Below are 25102 nucleotides of genomic sequence, written 5' to 3' on the forward strand. Positions count from 1 at the left end.
ACTTTTTTCCAAGCCATTTTCAAGGACCTGAACCTCGGAAACACCAAGTCTGACACAACTTGGCAAAGGAATTCACTTCTCACTGTTCTCTCCCCACTTCCCCTCAATTCATAATCCCTTTCACCTTTCTCATCTGCAATGACTCTGGAGCAAGAGGAACAGTAAATCTGCATCTCAGTGATGGTGACTAGTACTCACTGCAGGAGATCCCTCACTTCCAAAAGTCCTGGGAGCATGTGGTGAGGTGTCCTATTTATACCAATGACCTTCCCCATGTCCAGAACTTGAACAGCTGCACAATATATATAACGGAATGGAAAGTAACATGACACACATTTCAAAGAGAAAACTGGAAAGGCATATATATCCAACCTTCCTTTTGGCTCTATATGACTCTTTTTCTTTGCGTCTATGTCATAAAAATAATAAAGGGGCCAGCATGGGGCATGAAGGCAGAGACTGTTTTAGGGGAAATTATTTTGACTCCCAAAAATGAAAGCCTGAAATGAAGAAGAAAACGTTTGAGAAAAAAAATGGATTACTGATAAAGACTCTTATGGAATGATATCATCACTTTCTGAATTGGAACGGTACATTTTAAAAGGTACCAATCATTTCACTTAATAGATTTTAAAATGACTACAGATTTTTTTATTGGAATCCTTGAGCTCCAGGATCCTGTGTGCATGACTCTGTATCTTCAGGGGGTATCTACAATAGTCCTACACATATAATAGTCACTCAATCCATGTGTTGTAATTAATAAATTGTGAAAATCTCAAGAGAGATGGAAGATATGTGTGTGTTGTGTACACACAACTGTAACCATAGGAAATTATTAGCTTTTATGGAGTACCTACTGTATACATCATACTGCTCAAGGGGAGGAAATAACCCAGGTCTCAAGTAGCATGAAAACACTAAGCTTTATAAAAAGGAATGGAATTGGGTCATTTATAAAGATGTGGATGGATCTAGAGTCTGTCATATATACTAAAGTAATTCAGAAAGAGAGAAACAAATATTGTATCCTAACACATATAAATGGAATCTATCAAAATGGTACAGATGAACCTATCTGCTGGGCAAGAATAGAGACGCAGATGTAGAGAACAGAGATGTGGACATGGGGTGGGCGGAAGGGGAGGATGAGACGGATTGGGAGAGTAACATTGACATATATAAACTGCCATGGGTAAAATAGCTAGCTAGTGGGAAGCCGCTGTATAGCACAGGGAGCTCAGCTCGGTCCTCTGTGATGACTAGGTGGGTGGGATGGGGAGGTGGGAGGGAGGTCCAAGAGGGAGAGGATATATATACATATAGCTGATTCACTTCGCTGTGCAGCAGAAGCTAATGCAACCTTGTAAAGCAATTATATTCCGCTTGGAAAAAAACAAAACAAAACAGAAAAGACACTGGGCTTTGTGGCAAGATAATGACCAAGTGTAAAACCATTTTAAATCATAATTTTTAAAGTCAAATAAACTCTTTTCTCCATCAACAAAACAACTCCCCTGTCTGTCCATTTACAAAAATCAATGAACCCACCTCTGGCTTCCTGAGCTAGAAAATCAAGGTTAAAGGCAAGGACCCCTTGTCCACCTGGCACTCACCTGCTTCCTCACCCCCATGACCCATCTTCCGGTTTACACACTTCCATCAGTCTGGAAGCAAGTGTGCTGCTCGCTCAGATTGCTGCAATTGCTAGAAGAGCCTCTGGAAGATGCACTCCCACACTTGTATCATCCTTGGCTCTGAAACATGCTCCTTCTAATAGTGTCGCGGGAAAACAGTTAATGTTGTTTTGCCATCATTAAACTGTCAGCGCTGCTCAGCTGAAAGCACAAATAGCATACACACACATCAAAATGCTCAAAAAGCTTGGAAATAGGTTTATTTTTCTCTGAACACAGGAAGAACATAGGGACTTATTTCTGTTACACCTCACCCCATTTTAGCCCCTAATCAATTTCTGGGCTATAAATGTAGCTGTTGCTGTTAGTCTTCTCAGAGAAAGTATATATTGAATAAAAGCAGGGAAATGTCATTTTACCAATATGAAGGAAAATCTTGTTTCCAGAATTCACGTGAGTACCAAGGTGGAAATATGGCAAAAATACAGAGATGCAGTGGTCAAAACTGTTTGAGGACGGGGATGGTTCTAGACAGACTCTGCCTCCCCTTCCTGCTCTAGAACTCTAAATCTGTGATCTGAAAGAAGAAACATGGTAAGGAGGGAAGACAGGTGAGCAAATCACTTGGAACTACATCAAGAGATGACTTTCTGGGACTTCCTGGTGGTCCAGTGGCTAAGACTGCTTGATCCCAATGCAGGGGGCCTGGGGTTCAATCCCTCATCTGGGAACTAGATTCCATATGCTGCCATGCATAAATACTCTGCATGCTCCCACGAAGGTCAAAAATCTCGGATGCCAAAATGAAGACCTGGTGCAGCCAAATAAATAAAATATTAAAAGAGAGAGAGAGCGAGGACTTTCATTCTCTGTCTTAGCTACACAGCAGGACAAGGCTGATCAGGAGGAACCAAGAACTAAAAGTAGAGCTAGCTTCTGCCTCTTTGTTGGAAAGGCCTTCGGAGAACATGCCTAGTTTTAGAAGCTAGGAGGAGGTCAAGACTGGAATCACACTGGTCAAACAATACAAAGTGGATCTCAGAGGGGTCAACAACAGAATTAGTGAGTCCCAGCACAGGAAGAACAGGCACTTTATGCTCCCTTTGTACATCATGGTCCTGGGGCCAACACTCCACTTTTTCAGCATTTATATCTATTTCTATTAGTAAAGCTGTTACCATGACTAGTTGATTTTGCAGCATCATGAGAGAAAGGCAAAACAACAACATATTCTTGTGTTTTTTACTTCTTGTACTGCGTTTTTTACAAATTGAAATCTCATGGCAACCCTGCATTGAACAATTGGTGCAATGTTTTTCCAAAAGCCTTTGTTCACTTCCTGTCTTTGTATTGCAATTTGGTAGTATTGAAATAGTCAAATGTTTTCGTTAGTGATCTTTGTTGTCACTACTACAACTAGCTCAAGGCTCAGGTGATGCTTAACATTTTTAGCAATAATGTATTTTTAAATTAAGGTAGGTACATTGTTTTTTAGACATCATGCTATTGTACATTTTATAGCCTACAGTATAATGTAAACACTACTTTTATATACACTGGCAAACCAAAAAATCTGTGAGACTCATTTTATTGTGATTTTATCTTTATTGTGATGGTCTGGAATCAAACCACAATATCTCCAAGGTCATGCCTGTCCTCTATTAGAGATGTAATCTAGAATTTAAAATGTTTTGTAGGTAGTCATAATAGAGAAGCAAGGAAAACGTTCTCTCAATAGTAATGCAGACCACCATCTATCTTGTATAAACCTGATTGCCCAAGTGGAAAAACTTTTCATTTGGTTCACAATATGTGGACAAGTGCATTGGTGGGAAATGGTGCTGAATAGAGTCCTCGGGGACAAAGCGAGTTAACATCCCCCAAGTAGGGGTGGGCGTCCCTACATTTCCCTAACTCCTTACAGCTGGGTTAGGTATCTAATGACTAGATCAGTACAATGAACTTCAAGTGGAAGTGACATTTGTCACTTCCAAGCCTGGATATATCAAAGCCAAGTGCTCCCTCCCTTCCCCTCTCCACGGTGATTTGGAAGTATGATGCAGATGGCACAGCAATAAGATGGAAGCCCAGCCTCCAAAGTCTTTGCTTGGATGAGAGCTGCCAAGGAAAGCCTGCATCAACCTGTTACAAGCACGAATACATTTTTGTTACTGAAGCATAACCTAGTATTATCCTGACTCACATGGTCCCTGGGGAAAAGGGGGAAGAGATTCTGCTCTCCTTCTCACTGGAAAACTATGGACTGAAGAAAGACAATGACCACTCCTTCAGAAGGACTACTTCCCACCCGATGAGATCTGCAAAGACAGATGACATAGAAACGCGGTGAAGCTAGATAATTTTGTATCCATTTGCCCAATTCTCTGAGGTCCCCACCAGCCTCCTGACCAATGCCATTTGTGACCAACTTTTCAGTAAACGTTACTACATTTACCTGGAATTGGGCCTGGACAGAGTTCTGTGCTGACTTGGAAGAAGATGTGGCAATACCTTTGATGAAGCCATGAGTCTTAATAGGCTTAATGATTTCAAGACTGCCTTCTCATTTATTCAATTGATGTTGAAGACTTTCTATAGCAGTAGACTGCCTCCAGGTTTCCAGGATCTTGTCATACAGGCCAGGTGCTTCAGAGAAATACTGACCTCCTGGCTCTAGGCCCCCAGGGTTTCAAAGTAGTGCTACAGAACTTAGCATTTAGTCAAAAGGACATTTCATTGTTACACAAATGAAAGCCAGTGGTAAACTAAAACAAATGAGATCTCAAAATCAATCCTTTTTATTTAAAACTAAAAACTTTAAGGACCTGATGATCAAGATGATGTTTTTGAACTTCCAATTGGGCAATGTACTTGAAAGTGCTTTTTGGGAAAAAAAAATTTTTTTTTTTTTTTTTGCTACAGTGCACAGAAATGCTCTGTTCCTTGGCTTTAGACAAATGGAGAATACTCACCTTATTTTTTTGAGTCTACTTAACCCCAATAACAATTTAGAATTACTGTCATGCAGCCGGCTGTCTCATAGTCGCCTTTGTCTTTATCTGCTAGAGCTGTGGTGCCTCCTCACTGCCTGCCTCTGTTTCAATAGTGTACAATCTGGTTATTATGTGAGTTTTATTTTTTTAAGCACCAAAACCCTGCTTTTAGCCCATGGGTTTCTTTATTACCATCTAAGGATCCCTGGCAGACTGGAGCCATTTTTCCCTTCGACAGACCTTTAAATGATTCTTCATGCTTTTGTCACATAATTAAAATTAGATTACTTTAACTCCCTGCTGGCTGGCCTGAGTGGGGGCCCTTGTAAAGCCTCCAGCTGGCGGAGGGGCCATTGAAAGGTGGAATATGGTCCAAACACACTCAGCCACTGCCTTCCCCCACCCCCAGCCAGGAGGCCATTGTGTGCCTTGCCAGTTAGACAAGATTTACCCCGAGTTTATCAATGGCTGCTTATTTTCTAAGGGCTGGATTTTCTTTTCAAAAGACTTGGAGTCAGGGATTGGTATGTTTGTTTCTAAGGAGCTGGAGCTCTTCTAGTCCCCATTTTCCAGCCCCCAGAGAGCTCACCTCTTAGTGCTTTGCCTGGTGGCTCAGCCAAAATGGACCAGAAAGAACAAGCACCTGAGCACATATACTGTCATACACGTTGGTGTCCAAATATTTCCTTGGTTTCCCCACCAAGGCCAAATGCAAAAATCCCTTCTCTCTTCTCTGGGCTGTTCTCCTTTAAACCTCCCCCTTCTCCTCTGTGATCAGGACTCTCCTTGGCTGCATTTCTAAGCACAGCCTCAATTGGGTTTCCACTTGAACAGCAGTGAGAGCTCCCATCACGATAGATCTACAAAACAGCTCTTCACCGCACACCTACTCCTGCTGAATTTTTAACACCTGCATCTTCTCACTTCTCCTCCATTTCCTCCCCAAAACAGAGAGGCAGGACAAGTGAAGTCCAGTGTTACTATCCATCAAGGAATCTCAGCTCTGTCTGCTAAAAAGAACAGCTCTAGGTCACTCTTGGCATTTTCTCTAGCCAAAGACCTCCTCACAGCCTTTCCCTGGATCATTTCATCCATCCGTCTCTCTGCCTGCCTTTCACTCATCCACTTTCTATTATACAGCCCAGCCAAGAGAGAGGGTTTGAACTTGATCAGATGTGGGCTAGAATCCTGTGTTAAAGACTTATTAGGGCTGTGACCTAGAGTGAGTGACTTAATGTCTCTGAATTTTATTTTCTTATGATAAAATTAGGGATAATAATACCACCATCTTATTACTGAAGTTAACAGAATTTCTTCTTCCAAACTAAGCTCTGATTAAAATGTGTGGTACCCTTAAGAAAGAATCTTCAATTCAATTCCCAGAATTTCATTTCTTAGTGGAAAACTACCGATTCTTCACATAAAGTCATCTGCTAACATTCACACAAGTGTGCTTGTAGGAATGTCTTGAGATCACAAGGAACCAGCTTTGTTCTGGTCATTGTGTCCTCATTTTATATCATCCAAGAAAATAACTCTCATAATTAAAGGGACTATGACAAAAACATCCAGCAAAAACCAATATTCTTATTTTTAAGTGGTACATTTGTGGTCCAATTCCTGTTTTTAGTTGTTATCAGAGTTGCTACAGAAATCTCTTTAAAGACAGACATGCTAAGAAGAATGTCAAGAAACTTATTTTTAAGTACTTTAAGGTTTTGATGTAAGAAAAAAGAATACATCAAAGGCAAGAAGGTGATAAAAACAATGACAGCAATAGAAAGAGTTCTAAATCATCAGTGAACAGCTCTGAAACTTAGGAAAATCGAAGGGGGAGAATTAAGTCTAATTTATAACTTTCCTAATTTGTAACTACTGAGAAAGCACAGTAATGCACTGTTTCTGTGAAATAAAACAATACATTCTAAAAATCCGACCTGTTCTAGAATTTCTTATCCCTTTCAATTACTTCTTTGTTTTGAGGCATTATTTAAAACAAAACAGGGAATTCCCTGACAGCCCAGTGGTTGGGACTCATGGCCAAGGCCCAGGGTTCAATCCCTTGTCAGGAAACTACAATCCTACAAGCTTTGCAGCCTGGACAAAAACAAAAAGAAAGAAAGGAAAAAAAAGTGAAACAAAATATTCACCTGTCAAGGCTGGGAAGCCTTTATCCTGCATTTCCTTGTCAGATGGGTTGTCACCTATAGGAATTCTGATGGAATGGGATACAAGACAATAAATTTCGATCATTTTATTTATCATTGGGAAGCAAGAAGCACAGCCCTGGGTGAACATATTCAGCCATTCAGTAGAGAATCTTGGTTAATCAAAAAGTGGCATGATACAATAAGTAATGATGGGAAGTTCACAAAGGATAATTTCGTGTATGCTAAAGGTGATATTTCAGATAAATGGAAATTTCAAGCTATTCAATAAATGGTATTAGGACAAGAAGGTAGTCACCTGGAAAAAAATTAAATAAACCCACATCACATTTCTTGAACCAAAATAAATTCCAGATAGAACACATATTTAAATAAAACCATAGAGCATTAAAGAAAACAAAAATGTTTTAAATAATTATGCAGTGGCAAAAGCTTTTCTGACTCAGAACACAGAAATTATAAAAAGATATATTTAACCACGTAAAAATTTTAAATTCTGCACATCAAAGGAAAAACAAAAAATACAAGACAACCACCACACAGAAAAGTAACTACAACCCATATCACAGATGTGGAGATAACTTCTTTCTAACAGAAAGACTTTAAAAATGGCTCTTGCTGCTGCTGCTGCTGCGTGACTTCAGTCGTGTCCAACTCTGTGTGACCTGATAGACGGCAGCCCACCAGGCTCCTCCGTCCCTGGGATAAATGGCTCTTAAATACATAAAAATAGTCTTAACCTTACTCATATTAAACAAAATGCAAAATAAAACCATAATGAGACCCAGAATGACATGTCAATGAAAAGTCAACAGTACTTCTTAATTCTCACACTCAGAGGAACCACCTGGAGATGGGCTTAACCTGCAGAACCTGATAGATCAAGTCCGGAGTGAGGTCTGAGAGTTTGCATTCCTAACAGGCTCCCTCCTGCCAGCAGCCCACTGACCACACCCTGAGCAGCATACATTGCTGATGGGCCTGTATGTTTATATTAACAGGCTGGAAGCAATTTGGTAACAGCTTTCAAAATAAAAAGTGCACAGGCTGTCAGCAATTACACTTCAGTCACTCACAGAGGAGCCTAGGATACAACTGAATATGCAGATGAGAGAAAACCATATAATCCAGATACAATCCATGCAATTGAATATGCAAATGAAAAAAAGAATAAGGCTGATACTGATGCAGAGAAATCTCCAAGATACTTTAACTTGATGAAGAAGTTTCAGAAAAGAAAAACCACCTACATTTGTCTGTGTGTGTGTTTGTTATTAAATGGGCTGAAGACCTCTCTGAGTGTTTCTTCCATCCTCACCACCTGTCCAAAAGCACTCTGTGATTTAGTTCTTCTCAGATAGTTTCCATAACTTTTTCAAACTTGCTTGGTAACACACAAGCCTGCAAAGTATTATTTGCTTTCCAAGGAATTCTCTGCTCCACCACTGTGGACAGACGGTCACAACTTCCCGCTTTTTGATTGTCCAAATACGAAGCATCAGACACGCATTATTTCCCCTCCAGCTCCACGAGACACACTTCAAGCTCTCCAAGTAGACTCCTTGAAGTCCCTCTCAGGTTTAAGGGGTGGTAAGGCAGAATCTTGTATCTTGTTTAAACTGCTATTTCTGGAGCCTCTGCCACTTGCTTCACTGAAATAGAATGTAGCTAGAGATCGTATTGTTGCTGCTGTTATTTAGTTGCTAAATCCAGTCCTGCTCTTTGGTAACCCCATTGGACTGTAGCCTGCCAGGCTCCTCTTTCCGTGGGGATTCTCCAGGCAAGAATACTGGAGCGGGTTGCCATTTCTTTCTCTGGGGATCTTCCTGACCCAGGGATTAGACCCAGGTCTTCTGCATTGGCAGGCAGATTCTTTACCATCTGAGCCACCAGGGAAGCCCCTGCTGCTGCTGCTAAGTCGCATCAGTCGTGTCTCTGTGTGACCCCATAGATGGCAGCCCACCAGGCTCCCCTGTCCTTGGAGTTCTCCAGGCAAGAGTACTGGAGTGGGTTGCCGTTGCCTTCTCTGGGGGAAGCCCCTAGAGATCCTATTACGTGGACTCTATCATGTTAAAGACTACAAATCTGTAGCCTAGGCCATGTCTGGCAGTGGAGATATTTGCATTCTTTTTGTTTTTATTTTGTTTTGTTAAAAAAAATTCCCAACCTTATTGAGAGAAATTGACACATAATACTATGTAAATTTAAGGTGTACAACATGTTGAGTTGATACCGTTATAAATTGCAAATGATGGCCACAGCAGTATTGGCTACCACCTCCAACCCACCATAGCATTACACTTCTTTTTCATGCTAAGCATATTTAATATATACTCTCCGTGACATGCAAGTATAGGATATAGAATTATTCCCTACAATCACCACACTGTCCATTAGATCCCTGAATTGTTGATCTTCTAACTCCAGGTTCACACCATTTGAGCAATGCATCCCCATTCTCCCACCCCCCTCACCTCCTAGTGACCACCACCTCTTCTCTGTTTCTCTAAATTCGCCTTTTTTGAGATTTCACAAGAGATGTGAAATTTTGTTTGACTCTCAGAGTCTTGGCCATTATTCTCTAACCAGAAGATTTTACATGAACTTCCAGATTTCCGAAAATCTGAAAGATCTGCCAATAAATGGCCTGCATTCCTCCTTTGCAAGATTTGGCTGGAGCTAAGCTATGGCTGGGGCTTCCCTGGTGGCTCAGATGGCAAAGAATCTGCCTGCAATGCAGAGACTCAGGTTTGACTCCTGGGTCAGGAAGATCCCTGGGAAAGGAAATGGCTATCCCCTCCTACCCACTCCATTCTTCTTGCCTGGAGAATTCCATGGACAAAGGAGCCTGGTGGGCTACAGTTCATGAGGTCACAAAGAGCCGGACACAACTGAGCAAGCTTCACTTCACTTCAAGCTGTGGCCGTTTCTTTAGTGGGACCCACAGGGTGCCATGTTCCAACCATTTCCTTGTCTTGGGTTCACCCATTATTATGCTGGCAGTGTAGTCTTTCTTCTATCCTCCTGTTTTTTTCCCAGGTGTACATTTCGGTATGTGACACCCCCCACCCCATGCCACAGAGCACATTCCCAGTGGAGCAGGGCTGGCCCAAAGCAAACCTGCAAAGCTCTGGAGCATCTTATCACATCTTTCTAAAACACTTCCCCACACTGAATGCCTTTTCCCTCCCTCCACATCCAGCAAGTTAGTGCTTTCTTACTGCCCCAAATTCTCTTTTCTGAAAGAAATAGATCATCTCATTCATTCACACTAAATTGTTAGTGATTTAATACATCTTTGGGAGGGGGGGATGTCCAAAAATGTTTAGCATTTCCAAATGGTGAAATTCCAGCCAACCAGACACTTTGGATGAATGAGGCATTTGGGGGCAGGAGATGAAGATCCTCCAAACCACACCTAGTGGGCAGTTACTTCTCCACTTTACATCAGCCAGCTAAAATATTTGCCAACACCATCAGAAGGGCTGTTCCTTTTTGTTTCACCGCCTAAGGGTTTTCCAAGGAATCCCTACCCTAGTTGGTTCTTCCTGGGAGAAATATTTATATAATTCATTCCTATTCTGAGATGGGGCGCCCTGTGTGTTTTAGCCTACCAGAAGCTTAATATATGCCAACAGTGCAGTATGGCTCTAGACAGGCACACACACACATGCCTGCATGCGCACACACATAGACACACACACACACACACACACACACACACACTTGAACATAATCTTAGCCATGTCATCCACAGATAAAACATAAGAAGTAGCTTCACTGAAACCTTAACCCACCTCTGGGGATTTGTACAGCTCATTCTGAGAGTCCACATTTTGAGAAGAATGCTGATAGGTTATGAGCTTTCTGATGAAAGAAACCAGGAGAGGGATGATGTTGGAACCACACCAGTAATAAGAGAAGGTTTAAAGAAAGACTCAGTGGCTGTCTTCAAAGGTTTGAAGGGCTGTCACCGACAGGGAACCAGATGGATTAGGTTTTTGTCGTGCCAAGGAACAAACTAAGACCAGTGGAGAGATGCTAAGGATGAGAGTGGGAGGCGATTTTGGCTCTGGAAAGAAATTTTAACAGCTACTAGATAGAGATTACAGGAAAATGACTTTCCCTTTCACTAAAAATATCCCAGGAGAGGCTGTCTGACCATCTGTTTGGAATGCTATAGAAAGAAACCTTACAATAGTTGGTGGCCTGACTTGAGTTTGCTGGGACTTTTGATACCAAATCCCACTTTTTTTTTTTTTTTGCATTTCACAGAGAACATATCATCCACAAATGCAGGATAATGCCTCTACCTATTCCGTTGGAATTTCACTATAGTCATTCAGGTCCAATTACATCAATGTTCTCTTTCAGACCCAGCATCTGGGATTGCCATAATTTCACCTTCATGACCCTTGGATGTGCAGCATTTGTATTCTTGTTATCAGTAAGCAAGTGAAATGGATTTTCGCTCAGTGAGTCTTTCCTAAGCATGCTTGCAAAGCAGATGATGTGGCCAATTGTTTATTTTATGGACAACTCTTTTTCTGTCCCCAGAACATGGCTAACATATCTATGACTCACATTCACAGGACAGAAGGATTGTTCTGGCTTGTGTTTTTGCTTCTTTTGGCCAATTGGAGAGATATTTATAAACATTTATTGATTTGGATTCATTAGCCAAAGGAGGGGGGCAAAATCTTGCTGGGCTGGTTGCTATGGTAACTAGCATTTCACACGTGTACTCACCAGCCAGCAGTGAGGGCTCAGAACAAAACCCAAAGCCTACCTGTAGCTTCAAACTGCGTATTTGCTCCTTTTACATTTCTAGCACTATTGATAGGATGTATCAAATAGATAACTAAGGAGAACATGCCATATAGCACAGGGAACTCTACTTAGCGCTGTGTGGTGACCTAAAAGGGAAGAAAATTCAAAATATGTGTAAGCTGATTCATTTCACTGTACAGAAGAAACTAAAACAACATTGTAAAGCAACTACACATCAATAAAAATTAATAAAAATTGTATGTAGTAAGGCTACATTTTTAATTCTGTCTACTAAAATATTCACCGTCTCTTCATGGATATACAGGACACTTCTGTCATGTATGAAGTCTCCTCACATGTGTTGTTCCAATGCCCACACAAACACCATGGGGCTTCCCAGGTGGCTCAGTGGTCAAGAACCCACCTGCCAATGCAGGAGACTCAGGAGACGGGGATTTGATCGCTGGGTCAGGAAGACCCCCTGAAGGAGGAAATGGCAACCCACTTTAGTATCCTTGCCTGGAAAACTCCATGGACGGAGCAGCCTGGCAGATTGCAGTCCATGGGGTCGCAGAGTTGGACACAACTGAACGACTGAGCTCACTTGCTTGCACACAGATACCATTCTTTAAAAATCATTGATAGAAATGTTCTCTTAAATCAAATACTCTTTAATCAAAAAAGAAAGAAAATCAGTTTTTCTCTTCCACAGTGCCATGTGATAGCATATTGCACTGAAATAGAAAAAATATGTGTTTTTATTTATCTGAGAAGAATAATTGATTCTTACCTCTCTTGGGGACATTTTGCAGATTTGTGACTTCTAATCAATTTGATTGTTGAGAATTTAAAAGATTCTACCTCAGTTCTCTGCCCTGTGTTGCAGTTGATTTGTAAGTTTGGGTTGTATTTTTTAATCAAAGAATTTACAGCTGGAATCAAGGACCACAGATATAAAGCAGCAGACAGACAACTCAAGAAAAACACAATTAAATGAGATATTAGGGAACACAGAGGGTAACAGAAGCAAAGCATGCTGGGTGGAGCACAAGAGCTGCAGAATCAGAAAGAACTAATTTGACCCAAGTGTTGCCTTGAGTAAACAACTTCATTTTTCTGGAACCCTCTGAAATGAGAATCGTATCTTCCCATAGGGTTGTCTTAAGGATCAAATGTCAGATTTACACAAAGTGCCTAAAATAATGTCAGACCCAAAGCAAGCACCCAAGTAATAAAAATTATTATTTTTGTGTTGGGCTAATTTATTGAGATAATAAATTATGTTTTGTTTTTGCCAGAAAATATCCAGGTTTTATGATGCAGTGGAGTTTATACAATTTTTAAGTCATGTTTTTAAAAACATGATGAAAACCTATGAATATAGAATCAGGTATAAGGAAGAACTATAAATGCAAATTCAGGCAGACAAAAGCCCCCAAAGTGACACATCTTATTATTTAATCACCTGACACACATCTGTAATATTTCTTCCTACACTTTCTGACTATACACTCTTTGATTGCCTCTTCATACAACATTGGTTTTGTAACACATTCTACAAAGCAAATATGGAGATAACTCAGTCATTTTTCCAACAGGGTTAATTGAAATTTGCCTTTTGTTATTGATAGCTGGGATGCATAATACATGTGACTTCACATTGGTTATACTTGCTGTTTATACTACTGCTACAGGCTTATGTCTTACAAATACAGGGATTATGATCAATTTTATTTTATGTGATTGCCATAAAATAGGAAGAAAATTTTAAAAATAGAAAGAAAATATCTTGCATGTATAACTGTATGTATAGCATCGCAGGGCATATTCTAGAAAGCTCCTGTTTTGATTAGGCATCCATGAGAACGGAATGCTGCTGTTAAGTCATTTCAGTCGTGTCCGATTCTGTGCAACCCCAGAGACGGCAGCCCACCAGGCTCCCCCGTCCCTGGGGTTCTCCAGGCAAGAACAACTGAAATAGTTGGTGTATATTTTTCTCCTTAACATTCAGTTCCAATATCTGTGTTGTCTGCACCAAGAAGAGGTAACCTATCATAGATTCTCAGGTCGGGGGTAGGAATGCATGAACTAAGTCACTTCAGCTGTGTCCAACTCTTTGCAACCCTATGGACTGTAGCCCATCAGGCTCCTCTGTCCAAGGGATTCTCCAGGCAAGAATATTGGAGTGGGATGCCATGACTTCTTGGTAAAGAGCAGATGGGGAGATTAGTCTTTCCTCTGTGGGATTTTCTTCTATCCCTCCTAAAACCTGACCATTTCTTCCTACTGACAAGAAAAGGAGAAAATGGCTCTATGGCAGAATTGATTTTATCCCATGACAAAATGCGTGTATATCCATATAAATGATTTTCATATGGGATATGCCCATGTGCAACCACACTGTTTAAGTAGATGAGACAATAACAAGACAGGTTTCGTATGCATATATGCAGGTATGTAAAAATCCTATTAAAGATTCATTAGAGATGGTGAAATACAACTGTTCTGTGAGATCACATCAGAGTCAAGGTGATCTTTGTTTAAAAGATGCTAATCAAGGTTGCATGAGAACTACTGTAGGCTTTTTAGGGGATAATAGGAGAAATCAGAGATAGATGAGACCATTTAGGTGATTCAGCACTTCAAGCTCTTGACAGAGAAGATTTGCCTGGTGCCCTATGTTCATTTATTCTTCTCCCAGGTAAGTTATAACAGATTCAAGAAACCAGGCTGCCATCAGCTGGTCAGGAGTTTCTCCTTTGTGGAGTTAAGACCTCTGGTCTTGTTCCACTCTGGTTTAATTCTCTTGTTGCCTCCTGGATATACAGTGAAATTCATAAGCCTTATATTCTGCTTATCTCAAGTCCCTTCAGAATATCTTCAAGGAAAGAAGGAGGGGGACTTCTCTGGTGGTCCAGTGACTAAGACTCCACGGTCCCAATGCAGAGGACCTGAGTTCAATCCCTGGTCATGGAACTAGATCCCACAGGCTGCAACTAAGACCCAGTACAGCCAAATATATATATATAATATAATATATATATATTTAAAGGAAAGAACAGAGGGAGAGAGTGTGAGTTTCTTTATAAGAAACTTTGGACCAAATGACACTCCCCCTTACACAACCAGCTCACTATTGACCTAAACCATAGACTATCACAGAGCCCTTCCCACTTGCCATAAGGACCAATAAAGACAGCATGCCAGGTCTCATAAGAGGATAGTTAGCTTGACAGGAGAGGCCATAAATAAGTAATTCACTCCCAGGTCCGATTTCCTTTGTTTAGTTTAAGTGTCCCAATGCTACCTTGCTGTTTTATTAATGCAAGTGTCTCATTTCCATTCTCAGTTTCAAAGCCGATGGAATTGAAAATAAAAAACAAACCCCAAACCAGACCCCTATATCTGTCAGTAGGCCAGTCCATCAATCTCCCCATGAAAAGTAAGTCAATTTGGTATACTAAAGACAAAAACTCTATTGGCATTGCCTCTAGTTTGATTGTTCAGGACGCATATTTCCTATCCTATCTTGGTTTGCTATATCAGTGCTGCTGTACAACGAGAAACCATACCTGGCTGACTGTAAAGCGGACTCTACCAATCTGTGTGACCAGCTGGTTACGGAAAATTGGCTCTCATTCTCTAGGATGGATCATGAAAATGAACTCCATACATGACTGAGTGATGGCAGAGGAACTCGGGAGAATATTGCCCACAGGCAAATGCCAACATTGAGCTGAGTAAGCTAAGGACCTGGAAGAGATCCATAGAGGCTCAAAACTGGAGGGAGCTATAGAGGTGGTCTAGTCCAATCTCCCATAGGCAAGAAAACAGAGGTCTAGGCAACTCAAATAAGTTCTCTGACACTGGCTTGAACTGGGAGCAAAGACAAGAATAAAATCTAGTCCTTCTGACCCCCAAGCTAACACTATAACCTGAGGTTCTTATACAGAATGACCTAACCCTGGGAATATAAATTCACCTTCTGGGGACTTCTCTGGTGGTTCAGTGGTTAGGACTTTGCCTTCCAATGCAGAGGGTACAGGTTCGATTCCTGGTCAGGAAGCTAGGACCCCACAGGCCCCATGGCCAAGAAAAAACCTAAAACATAAATATTGTAGCAAATTCAATAAAAACTTTAAAAATTGTCCACATCAAAAAGTAAATTCACATGCTAGGAAATACCCAAAGCTGTAGCATAACTATGCCACTTCTTTTAAATCTTAAATACTGCCTTAAGGCGGGCTTCCCTGGTAGCTCAGATGGTGCAGAATCTGTCTGCAGTGCAGGAAACCTGGGTTCAGTTCCTGGGTAGGGAAGCTCCCCTGGAGAAGGCAATGAATACCGACTCCAGTATTCTTGCCTGGAGAATTCCATGCACAGGGGAGCCTAGCTGGTTACAGTCCATGGGGTTGCAAAGAGTCAGACATGACTGAGTGACTAACACACTTAAGATAGGTAACTTAATATTTATTTTAAAATGGGCATGTATTTATTTTGCAGAAAAACAGGGAGGAGAAAGCAAAATTTCCATGAATTTTTAAAAAGAACCCAAATATCACAGGATGTTTACACTTGGGGCAGCCAAGCATAAATTCTCAGAAGGAATGTGTTGCTACTGCTCATGGCACATAGCGGGCTGGTCTAATAAGCATTGCTTTACCTCTCACTGGCTCAAACGCCCAGGAAGTCCCTTCAAGAACCACTTTGGCTAATTTCTTTTCATTCTGGCCATTTTCCCCTTCTCTGCCCCTATATAAGCAAGTACAAGTGACTCAAGCCCATATATAATAGATTCTGGTTGGTTTCTTTCTTCTTGGATGGGGAGGGGCAGGTGGCATCAATGTCTTATGTTGAAACTTCAATCATTTTCATACTTCTCTGCCATATTCTTTTTGAACTATAGGTTCAATTTAGCATGGCTAAGTTTGGGAAGGAATAAGTTTATATATTTTTAATCTTCTCAGTTTTGCATAGTGCTTTTTCTTAGTTTGGATAACAAAGATATTACTCAAATTCATATCTACTTATTTTCCTTTATTCCAATTTACTATCAGTCCTGTGTTTCAAAGAGTAAACACAAATTTTCCCCTTCACTGAGTTTACCTCCTGTCCTGCTGAAATTGCTGTTATATTAATAGTTAAAGCACCTGTGGTATGAAGCATCTATTTTCTGAAAATATAAACTGAAAGAGTGAACACTCTTTACACCTCTTATCAAACCTCTTGAGATTTGTTCAGAAGAATGGCTAGGTTTAGTTAGGTAGACATTCCTGATTTGTTTCTGTCCAGAGAAACAGGCGACAAGCCTTATCATCTATATAGCTCTTCACACTGATGTCTCCAGTTCGTTACCACTTATTTTATCCGTGTATTATACTTTCCCACATGCCTTTAGACCCCTTTCTATGCAGCAGCAGCACATATTTCCTTGCTATTTGATTAGAAGTTTAGTCAGGTGATTTGCTTTGGCCAGTGGTATCTAACAGATGTGACATTAGCAGAAGCTTAAAATGTGCTTTCATATATCTGCTTGCTCTCTTATGTCTCTGCGATAACATAAGATCATTCTCAAAGCCTGCTATACCCAGGAGGAGAGTGAGAGATGAAGCAGAGTTACCTCTGGTCAGCTCCAGATGTCTGGGTGGGTCCAGCCAAAACCAGTAACTTGGTTATTACATTTGAGAACCTTGAAGATATCATTCTACTGGCTTCCATTCTTTTGTTGAAAAATCAACTATTACTTATTGTTTCCCACCTGGTTATTGCAAGATTTTTTTCTCTCTCTTATTTTTCACATTTAACTGTGATGTGCTTAGACATGGTTTTCTTTATATTTATTTTTCCTGAGGGTTTCTTAAATCTGTGGGTTGATGTCTTTCAGGGTTCTTGGTTTCTTGTTCATTTTTATTCTCAGCCACTGTCTTTTCATGTATTGCTTCTGCCCCATTACCTCTTTCCTCTTCTTGTAGAACTGCAATAATACATGGACTAATGTTTTCACTATATGTCCTGTCTCTTATATTCTTATGGGTATTTTCCACTTTTTATTATTATGCTGTTGCTCTGGGATTTGGCATGGATATTTTCTTGTGATTTATCTTCCACTTATTAAGTCTCTTTTCATTTGACTCTAATCTGCTAATAAACTCATCCATTGAGTTCTTAATTTCAGCTATTGTATTTTTTTACTTCTAAAGTTATCATTTGATTCTTTTTATGTTTTCCGTTCATCTGTCAAAATTCTTATCTGATTTTTAAAAATATTCTGAACTTTCTAAACCTCATTTGATACTCCATTTTCTATAGATTTATTTCTATTTAAATTATTTCTCTTGCGGTTTTTCCATATCATGTTGGATCCTCATGTGGCTGGTCAGTCTTTATTGAATGTGGACATCAGTTGACCTCAGATGATATTATTTTCCTCTAGAGACATATTTGCTTCTAACAGGCTAAGGCACTTGCAATCCCAGGTCACCTGAATCCAACCAAAGATTGAAATTATTCAAAACTGGTCCAAAAAAAAAAAGCCTGGTCCATTCCTGGTTTACCCTAACTGGCACCATACTCCAGTACTCTTGTCTGGAAAATCCCATGGACAGAGAAGCCTGGTAGGCTGTAGTCCATGGGGTCGTTAAGAGTCGGACACAACTGAGCGACTTCACTTTGACTTTTCACTTTCATGCATTGGAGAGAAGGAAATGGCAACCCACTCCAGTGTTCTTGCCTGGAGAATCCCAGGGATGGGGGAGCCTGGTGGGCTGCCGTCTATGGGGTCACACAGAGTCGGACATGACTGAAGTGACTTAGCAGCAGCAGCAGCAAAGATATAGTTCTTCTGGGTCCCAAAGCTTAGGTGAGGGTTCCGAAGGTACTCCTCATCCTTGGCAGACCAGGATCTTCATTTTTTGTCCTCCTAGATTTGTGAGTCAGTGGAGAGCTTTTCTTTTTTAATTTTATTTATTTTGTTTTTGGGTCTTGTTGCCGTGCATGGGCTTTCTCTATTTGTGGCGAGCAGGGTCTACTCTCTAGTTGTGGTGTACAGGCTTCTCATTGCAGCAGTTTTCTTTGTTGACGAGCCCGGACTCTAGGCATGCAGGCTTCAGTAGTTGCCGCATGGGAGCTCCAGAGCATGGGCTCAGTAGCTGTGGGGCATGGGCTTAGTTGCTCCCTGGCATGTGAGATCTTCTCGGGCCAGGGTTGAACCCAGTGTCCCCTGCATTGCAAGGCAGATTCTTAACCACTGGACCACCAGGGAAGCCCTGGAGAGATTTTTTTAAACTGTCAGTTGCGTTTTCTGAAATTAACAGCTGCCTCCAAGAGAAAGTAGTTACAAATACTGAGCTTAGTTTTCTGAGTTTCCTTTTTATCCCTTCCTTTTTTGTCACGGCTCTAACTTTGAGTTTCTTATCTACGACACCTAGGCATTTCCCTTTCTATCAAGCAATGTGATGTATTATATTTTCTTGTTGGTATTTTCTTATGACTTAACATGGATGGAGGAGCCTGGTAGGCTGCAGTCCATGGGGTTGCTAAGAGTCAGACACGACTGAGCGACTTCACTTTGACTTTTCACTTTCATGCACTGGAGAAGGAAATGGCAACCCACTCCAGTGTTCTTGCCTGGAGAATCCCAGGGACAGGGGAGCCTGGTGGGCTGCCGTCTATGGGGTCGCACAAAGTCAGACACGACTGAAGCGACTTAGCAGCAGCAGCAGCAGCAGCAGGAGCAGCAGCAGCAGCAGCAGTCATTAAAAGCGTGAAATCAAACCATCTGGATTCTAATCCCAGCTCTGCCACAAATTGGCTATGTGACCAGGAGCAAGCTACGTATGTTCTTTGAACAGCAGTTCCTTCATTTGTAAAATATGAGTAATAATAATACAGACCTCATATGAGGATTAAGAGGATTAATAGAAGTGGAGTATCTACAGCAGTATCTGGCACATATGAAAAGTTCAATAAGTTATTAGCTGTTATTGTTCTCACTATTATTCTCATGATCATCACCACCATTATCATCCCATGCATTCCCATGTGTTTATACCAAAAATAAAGCCCCTTTTTAATGGAAATGCAATATATTTTCTTTTAATCCCCAAACAGTATCACCCTGCCAGCTGCCATACAAAATAAGATTCCCTCCTCTCTAAGCTCAAGTAGGCTCAGAAGATGCAAATCAACTTTAAATTTAGACTGTGTAAACTATAATCAGCAAGTGCAAAGTGTTTCAAGGGCGATTTATGTATTTTCAAACTAATTATAAATAATTTTTATTATCTTCTCTCTCTTTCTTTGAATTGTCTGAATCATGGCTTCTCTACATCAGGGCGAATAATTGAAAGGAGGGACTTGTAGATTAGTGATACCACCAATGGTTCAACTATCAAAACATGCTTTGAATTGAATACCCGATTGTGAATCCCCTAGAGACAGAGGTCCCCAGACCTGTGAAGGCAAAGCAAGAATGAATGAAGTGGAGGATAATGAGGGAGGCTTTGTAGCAAAGTCTACTGAATGACTCCTTGACATTCTCCGATCTCTGACATGACAGACATATGGTGTTTATCAATAAATAAAAAGGATATAATTATGTTGAGGCTGAAGCATTCATGGCTTGGTAACATTTGGTAAGCTGGAAGGCTGTCTGACCTGCTCTTTATCCTGACAGGCAGAATAAAATAAAGTATCTCCATAAAAATCTATTCATAGTACACAACAATCTTTGGTTGTCTTTCGCTTCCTCAAAGAAGCAGTGGGTCATGCTCTAATTAGTGCCCATGAATGTATGTTAATATATTATTTAAATGACACTCCAAGATAGTCACAATGAGTCGTTACAGCTTTCAATGCACAGCTCGTTGAAAATATCCCCAGTCTGAAGGTCAGGGCTTTTCATGGCGTGTGCTTAGGGTAAGATCTTTGCTATCATCCATAATTTCTTTTTATGGTCACATCTCCTATTCAGTCTTTAGGGAATCTCATTGGTTCAACCTTCAGTATGTCTCTGGAATCTTGCCCTTTTCCCTCCTTTATTTTTTTATTTGGCTACACTGGGTCTTAGTTGCAGCACACAGGATCTACTTCCCTGACCAGGGCTCAAACCCTGGTCCCCTGCACTGGGAGCGTGGAATCTTAACCACTGGACCACCAAGGAAGTCCCCCATTTCCCCCAGTTTTGCCACCACCATCATCTGTGCCCTTTCACCTCTCACCTTGATGATTATGAAAAAAGAAAATGTGAAAGTGAAGTCGCTCAGTCGTGTCCAACTCTTTGTGACCCCCGTGGACTGTGGCCTGCCAGGCTCCTCCATCCATGGGATTTTCCAGGCAAGAATATTAGAGTGGGTTGCCATTTCCTTCTCTAGGGGATCTTCCTGACCCAGGGGTTGAACCTGGGTCTCCCTCATTGCAGGCAGACTCTTTACTATCTGAGCCACCAGGGAATCCCTTGAATGATTATGATTGCCTCTCAACAGTCCTCAGCTAACATCTAGAGTGATGTCACATCACATCCCCACACAAAATCCTGCAACGACTCCAAAGTCCTTACAATGGCTTCCTGGGCCCTGCGATCCAGACCCCCATATTTTCCTCCTACCGCTCCCTTTACTCCAGCTGATTGGTCCCTTGCTGTTCCCCAGTATTTTAGACACTGTTCCTCAGCCTGGTATACTCTTACCCTAAATTCGAGAAAAATGCTTCAAGTCCTCGTTCAAATCTTGCCTCTCAATGGGGCTTAACTCAACAACCCTACTGAAAATGAGAACATGCCCTCATACAAGTATAGCCTAAGTAATATTAGTAAAAGAGTGGCAGAGACATCAGGATACTGACGAACATCATACACACCAAACACTTTTCAGAAAAGTGCTTCTCTGCCTTATACCAGTAAGAAATAACATAGAAGGGGACATATATATACCTATGACTGACTCAAGTTGGTTGACAATGCCAGAAATCAACACAATACTATAAAGCAATTATCCTTCAATTAAAAATAAATACATTCTAAAAAAGAAATAACATAGAGCAATCCATCTTCTTAACTCATGTTGTCTGTGGGTTTGTATGATCTGGGGAGAATTCTGGAAATCCTTAACCAATGTATTTTGGCATTTAGACTTTTGTGATAGAAGTATCCAAAATGCTTCCAGGAAAACAGAGGGAGATTTGGATTTTCAGCTTCAGTGGTGGCTCAGATGGTAAAGAGTTCACCTGCAACAAAGGAGACCTGGGTTGGATCCCTGGATCAGGAAGATTACTTGGAGAAGGAAATGCCTATCCACTCCAGTATTCTTGCCTAGACAGAGGAGCCTGGTCGGCTACAGACCATGGGTTGCACAGAGTCAGACATGACTAAGCAACTGACATTTCCACTTTACTTCACTTTTCAACATTTAAAAAACCTCCAAACCTAAAATATTTATCAGTCATAATTGTTTTATTCTTCCCAAGCTTACTGATATGACTGAAATAATCAGCATGAGTAGGAGGGAAATAGGTATTATATTCACGTATATAAATATATATATATTCACTAAGGAATATATTTTTAAGAAAAGTTAAATAATTAAAGGCCATATATGTATACAATATTTGGACCTAAGCTAATTTATTTTGATATACAGTACTATGATATTTCTTATAAAGTACAAAGCAGCCTAAGAAAATGTTTGTTTTTTTTCATGTAGAATTGCTTGTTGGTCTTTTCCTAAGAAAAAAATAATGATGGGTTTTCACACATAAGAGTGCAAGAAAAAGAAAAGGTAAGTTGAAACTGGAAGAAAAATACAATTAGGAAAAAAAATCTGTTTTTAAAGCTGTGAGGGAAAATATTTTATAAACATCTTTCTAGGATTAGAAAAATTACCAACTGTGCAGTTTGTTACTTAAGTTAAATAACTTTTGTATCAGTGATTCATCTCTTGAATTATCCTTTTAAGTTAAAAGACAAAGGATTTAATTGTGATAGCCTATATTGACGCGGAATCTCAGTGCACATTGAAAATGACATTGTTCCATATCCAAATAGGGGCTGAGTACTTTCATGCAGTGTAACATAAATAGAAACAGAACAGATAAGCCAAAATAAATTATTTTCATAAAATGTTTGGGTTGTTTCACTGTGTTTTTATGGGTATAATTAAATGAATTGCTTTGCTTTGTTAACAGAAAGAAACGGATATCCTAACCATAATTATACATATATACATGCATATTAATCTTTATATCTTTATTTTCACTGCTTATGTGATTAAAACACAGTACAGAAAAGTTTCTTTATTTGCACAAGATCGCCTCAGAATCATTGCCAGAATCTGACAGGAACTCTGATTGTGTTTGACTCTTCAGTGTGTTTTTTGGCTCATTTATTGGTACTTGTCTCTTTGGCAGAGCCTAATATAAGAATAAGCTTCCCAGGTGGCTCAGTGGTAAAGAATCCGCCTGCCAATGCAGGAGACCTGGGTTCGACGCCTAGACTGAACATCCCACGTGCCGAAGAGCCCACACACCTGCAACTAAAAGAAAGATCCCTCATACTGCAATGAAGACCCAGTGCCACCAAATAAATTTAAAAAAACAATTTTTTTTAATTTAAAAGACAGTCCTCAAAAACCAATAGTCTATAGAAAAACAAGCAATGAGAAAACTTTTACCCCAGAAAATAAATATATTTTAAAGAATAAATGCTAATACTTACTGTAATTTTTTATTGCTTCCAAAACATTCACTCCAGTATATCTTCTTCCCAAAAGAACCCAGAATATTACAACCATTCTGTTGTAGGATTCCGTTCAGTAGGTTTCCTCAGTTCTGGGACATCCTGTGTGCTGTGCTCAATAGCTCAGTTGTGTCTGATTCTTTGAGACCCCATGGACTATAGCGTGCCAGGCTCCTCTATCCATGGAATTCTCCAGGCAAGGATACTGAAGTAGGTAGTCATTTCCTTTTCCAGGGGGATTTTCCAGACCCAGGGATCGAACCCAGGTCTCATGCATTGCCAGATTCTTTACCGTCTGAAGCACCAGGGAAGGCCATCCTGAGTCTGAGCAAATCAGTGTCATCCATCTTGGTGCCTGAGGCATGCGTTGTCCCAGGACGGGAAAACAGAACGGAAGCCAGGCCTAAGAAAAGCAGCAAATCAAAGTCCTTGGCCTAAGTTTAGTTCAAAGGTGAAATTGCAACCTAAGATGGTACAATCAAAAGGAAGATCAGACTTTGGTTTGAAAATTGGGCAAAAAGAAGCTCTGTTTCCCCCTGCCTATGACCAAGGAGGCTCCTGGTTCTGAGAGCTGCCAGCACTCTACTTTCCGTCTTGAGGGAATGGGCTCAGGAGCAAAGCCAAACAGCAGAGGATGGATGATGAAGGCAGGAGGATCTCATCATCTCGGTGACAACATGACCCTTGGGGCTGTCACACCTGAAGCCTGCCCTGCCTCTGGATTTTCCAATTATAGGAGACAAAAAATTCCTTTTGATTACTTGCATCAATGTGAGTTAGGATTTTTCTCACTTACAAACAAAATTATTCTATTTTATACAGCAATGTCAATGAGGATTCTAGAAACTGACATTAACATGCTCCTGCTAGAAGTAAAATCTGCCTTACCTTTTGAAGGGCGATTTGGCAATATATATCAAATATCTAAAATCAGGGTTCCCTAGTAGCTCAGATGGTAAAGCATCCACCTGCAATGCAGAAGACCCGGGTTCAATACCTGGGTGGGGAAAATCCCCTGGAGAGGAAAACAGCAACCCACTCTGGTATTCTTATCTGGAGAATTTCATGGTCAGAGGAGCCTGGTGGGCTACAGTCCTTCCTTGGGGTTGCAAAGAGTCGGACACAACTGAGCAACTAACACACACTTCAATCTAATATATAAACTTGCAAGAATTTATACATTCATTCCACAAGTATTTAAGCACTTCTTAAGTGCCAAGCACTATTCTAGGAGTTGTGAGTTCAGCCATGGAGAAAATAAATTCCCTTATGGAACCAGCCTTATAGAATAATAAATAATGTGTAAAAAGATTTATCAACAAGGATGTTCTTTTCAGAGCTCTTTATAATAGGAAATAGTTGGAAACAATAAAAATGTCCAACAAAAGGGGATTGCTTAAATAAATTTGGGGGCATTGACATGATAAAATACTATTTAGGAATTTTAAATAAACTGTAGAAACTAATAGACAAAATTATTTACCATGTACTATCAGGTGAAAAAGACCCTGGTGCTGGAAAAGATTGAAGGCAGGAGGAGAAGGGGACAACAGAGAATGAGATGGTTGAATGGCATCATAGACTCTATGGACATGAGTTTGAGCAAACTCTGGGAGTTGGTGATGGACAGGGAAGCCTGGCGTGCTGAGTCCATGGGGTTGCAAAGAGTCGGACAAGACTGAGCAACTGAACTGAACTGATTAGATGACAAAAGCTGACAGTAAAACAATGTAAGGGTAACTTATGTTAGCACATTTATAAGTGTGTATTTATGTACAAGATAAACCTGATATTAGTCATTCTAAA

General features: G+C 40.5%; 1 long non-coding RNA gene across 1 annotated transcript; it reads right to left on the bottom strand.

Annotated features, from left to right (window-relative positions):
- Positions 1-1370: 1370 nt before the first annotated feature.
- On the bottom strand, positions 1371-23465 carry LOC120869948. The gene is made up of 3 exons (XR_005722682.1): positions 23276-23465; positions 6781-6845; positions 1371-1838 (listed from the first exon to the last, which is right to left on the bottom strand). It is a non-coding gene; the product is annotated as an uncharacterized LOC120869948 (long non-coding RNA).
- Positions 23466-25102: the final 1637 nt, after the last annotated feature.

This window comes from Oryx dammah, unplaced genomic scaffold (assembly GCF_014754425.2).
Source record: "Oryx dammah isolate SB20612 unplaced genomic scaffold, SCBI_Odam_1.1 HiC_scaffold_11, whole genome shotgun sequence".
In the NCBI taxonomy this organism is placed as follows: Eukaryota; Metazoa; Chordata; class Mammalia; order Artiodactyla; family Bovidae; genus Oryx; species Oryx dammah.